The 4,062-nt window shown below is 37.3% G+C and overlaps 1 protein-coding gene across 5 annotated transcripts in view; it reads right to left on the bottom strand.

Annotated features, from left to right (window-relative positions):
* Positions 1–4,062, bottom strand: part of KIF2A (kinesin family member 2A) — a 44,430-nt gene that overhangs the window by 13,169 nt on the left and 27,199 nt on the right. The gene's annotated exons all lie outside the window — the stretch shown is intronic.

The raw sequence follows: 4,062 nt of genomic DNA on the forward strand, positions 1-4,062 counted from the left end.
CCTGCCCTATAGCGAAAACCTCTCCAAAAAAAAAAAAAAACCAAAGCTATAATTTCTATTAGTCAAAATATCTAACTCTCAATAATATCAACTCAAACTTAATTGTATGAATAAAGAATAATTTCATTGGACTCTGGCTTTATTACAGAATTTTTCTAAAAAGTAATCTCTTTTGGAGTAATGTAACTTTCCAAAAATACATGTACTTTGGGCTGTAGATATATACTTCTGCATTGTTTTCTTTCACTAACAATCTAATCATACATACATTTAATGTATTTTTTTCTTTCCCCCAGAGGGTGTGTGCATTTACCAGAGAGACAGAGACAGGGAGAGGGGAAAAGCACCTGCCCCCCCCCAAAAAAATTGGGATGTAGTCCTGCCACAATCCCTTCTCCATTTCTCCATCCTCTCAAGATTTAAGGTATGCACGGACACACATGCGCATGCACCGAACATATTGTTCAAGCTGCTAAGGCTGGGATTCAAACTGCAGTTGGCCATGTGGGATCAGATCCCTTAACCACTAGTTACAAAACTACAGGGCCAGTCTCAAGTTTTTTCTCTTAAACAAAAAGAGATGTAGAAGATAATGTCTTTAGAACTCGACTCTTACTAATTTTCATTTCCTGATTACACCATACAATTTGTTTATCAGTTTTTTATGGAAATTTCAATTGATAATTCATAATTCTACTTAATCAATCAAAAATCACACATATATACAGTATTCTGTTAATTTTACATATTCATTCATTGATTTTAATTTGACCAGAGAGAGAGACAGAGAGCGAGAAAGAGGGAAAGTGAGAAAGTAAGCCACCAGGTCCAGGACTCGAACTGTAGTTGGTCATGTGGGAGTGTCCAGCACCTTAACCACCATGCTACCTGCTGGTACCCAGCATATTCATATTCTGAATATACATCAAGTCTCTGGTTCAGTTTTCTTTTTTGAGTTCCCTTCCCAATCTAGCATCTAGTGATTTATTTCCTACAAATGTCTTTAGTGATAAAGACAAGGATGTAGAAGTTTTCTCAAATTGTTTTATAAAATGTGAGTAGAGGGGCCAGCAGGTGGTGTGGTGTTTAAGGGAACTGCACTCTCATGTGGATGACCATGGTTCAAGTCCTGGACTTGATGGCTGGCTTTCTCGCTTTCTTTCTCTCTCTCATCAAATTAAAATAAAACTAATAAAATTAAGTAATTCTTTTTAAAAATAAGAATAGAAAAAGCATCATTTTTCAAATAAAATGTGATTCCTAATAAATACACATATTTTACTTCAATTAAATATAAGCAGACATTTGACTCTTTCGTCAAAATATTATCATCCCTAAAAGTTTATATAAATAAGTTAGCCAAAGAACTTCTTAATCTCTTTGGGAAAATATTCGCCTATACTTTATCACGATATGCTGGCATTTTCTCATTCTCTCTCTCTCTGATAAATACACAAACTCAACATATCTTTACTCATTTTTTTCTGTCCTTTACCCCTTCCCTCTCTTGCCACCAAAATCTAGAATATCCTCTTTCTTCTTTTGCTTCAAGATAGTAGGCAAATTCCTATTTCCATACAGTCTACTCTGTATATTTTTGTCCATACAAATTTCTCCTATTTCTGAAATTCAAATGTTCTCAACATGTTTTGGTTGTTATCTCTAGGACATGTCTTAGATACTATTCTATTTTAATCTACATCCTTAAGACTTAATATAGCAACTAAAAACATATGCACATGCTCCAGTACTTAACTAAAGGTCATTACTGAGCCTTCTCAAGACAGCTCTCCAGAGGTGGCAAAGTTGAAAGAAATGCACACTTTCCTAGACATGGAGGCTGTAAAAACTCATGATGTCATACTTAAAACCCCTAGTCACCTAGCCAACCTCTCCAAATTAAGGTATTGCAGAGGCCCAAGAGACATAAAAATAAGATGGAAAAATTAGCTATAGAAAGTGCCCATCTTGTTTTGATTTTTCATATCTTTGGGAGGTACCACATCTAGGTATAATGGTACAGCATTTACTTTGAGGATTCTAAGAATAGGTACAGTCTCTCTTAAAACTTCTGCAGACAGGTGAGTTAAGGCTAGGATCTCATTTTTAATTCTTTATGTTCCATGACTCTAACTTTAGAACCCTTCTTTTAAACTGGTTTTCTCAGCCTTGGAACTGCTGACATTTGGGGGGCATGGTGTGAGGAGATGCTGTCTTGCACATTTTATACTGTTTAGAAGCATCCCTGGCCTCTACCCAGCATCACCACTTCAGGTGTCATAACCAGAAATGTCTCCACACATTGTGCTCCCAAGAGTCAAATCACCCATGGCTGAGAACCATGGCTTTAAGCCCTACTTTAGTCATAGTGATTTGGAACATGGTTGGATCTGGCATAAGAAAGACTAGGTTTCAGCACTTAATATATTTATCATCTTCATCCAGTTACTCAGATCTCTTAGAATATCAATTATAAAGTAGTAGAATACAGTACTCACCACACTGAGTTGTGAGAATTAAATCAGGTAATAAGTAAAATGCTGCTTTGTGCATGTACCATATAGTAAGCAACTAATAAATGCTACCTTTTAACATTATGAAAAAATGTCACTATAGGACTCTTAGTAGAAAAATAATGCTAAAGGGCCAGCAAGTGGCTTGGCTGTTAAGGGCGCTGGACTTTCACATGGCCAACTGCAGTTTGAGTCCTGGACCTGGAGGCTTTCTTTCTCACTTTCCCTCTCTCTTGAGCCTCTCTGGTCAAATTAAAATAAATGAGTAGGTAGATAAAGTTAAATAATATATAATTCTTTAAAAATATTGCTACAAAATACAATTTAAAAATTAAGTTAAATACACACAAATAACTTACATATCACACAAAGAAAGGTAACCTCAATATATTAAAAGCAATTATATAAAATATTATTTGTGTGCCTTTTTGTTTCTAGATACCTATGTGCCCTTAGACAATGAATATGCACTTCTCTTTTTTTAACTATTTGGAAGCTCAAAAAAAATTTTTTAAGTATTGTTTATGTTATTTCATTTTTTTGCTTTATTTTAATTTGACTAGAGAGAACAGAGAAGAGAGAAAGAGAGAAAGCAAGGCACCAGGTCCAGGACTTGAACTACACTCAGCCATGTGAGAGTCCAGAGCCTTTAACCACCAATGCCAACTGCTGGCCCCAAAGAGGACCAAACTTTTAAATAAAAAAATTATTACAAAGATATTTCAAAGCAGTCATGAATATTAGCATTGTATCACATTTCTTTTATTTTTTTAAAGGTTTTTGCTATAGGGCGCGTGCGTTCGCCAGACAGACAGAGAGACAGAAAGCGAGAAATCACCCCCCAGGGGGGATGGTCATGCCGAAATCCCTTCTCCTCCATTCTCCTCTCGGGATCTTGGGTACGCACGCACACGTGCCCGGTGTGAGTTCAAGCCACCAGGTCTGGGATGTGAACCATGGATGATTACGTGGGAGTCCAGCAACATAGCCATTACGCTAACCGCTGGTCCTCACATTTCTTAATATAGTTCTGGCATCTTTTTAATACATATGCATGTTTCCATAGTTCTTTTATTTTTAAGCTTCATGTATGATATATATTTTTTTGGGGGGGGTGGGGAGAGGCTTTTTCACTATAGGGCACGTGCACTCGCCAGACAGACAGACAGAGACAGAGAGACAGAAAGCGAGAGAGCCGCAATCCCTTCTACTCCATTCTCCTCTTGGGATCTTGGGCACACACACACACGCCCAGCGTGAGTTTTAAGCTACCGGGTCCGGAACGTGAACTGCGGTCGACTATGTGGGAGTACAGCAACAGAGCCATTACGCTAACTGCTGGTTCCCGATATATATATATATTTTTTTTAAACTTGTTTTTTACCCTATTTTACTTTTAATTCCCAAGTTTTAGTATCAATATTAACAAAAAAAATAGCTTAGGGGGTCAGGAAACCAAACAGTACGTTTTGAGTTTGTGAGCCATACAACCTCTGTCCCTGCTGTGGTAGAAGAAAGCAGCCACAGGGCCAGCAGGTGGCAGGGTGGT

Source organism: Tupaia chinensis, unplaced genomic scaffold (assembly GCF_000334495.1).
Source record: "Tupaia chinensis unplaced genomic scaffold, TupChi_1.0 Scaffold000232_1, whole genome shotgun sequence".
Classification (NCBI taxonomy): domain Eukaryota; kingdom Metazoa; phylum Chordata; class Mammalia; order Scandentia; family Tupaiidae; genus Tupaia; species Tupaia belangeri.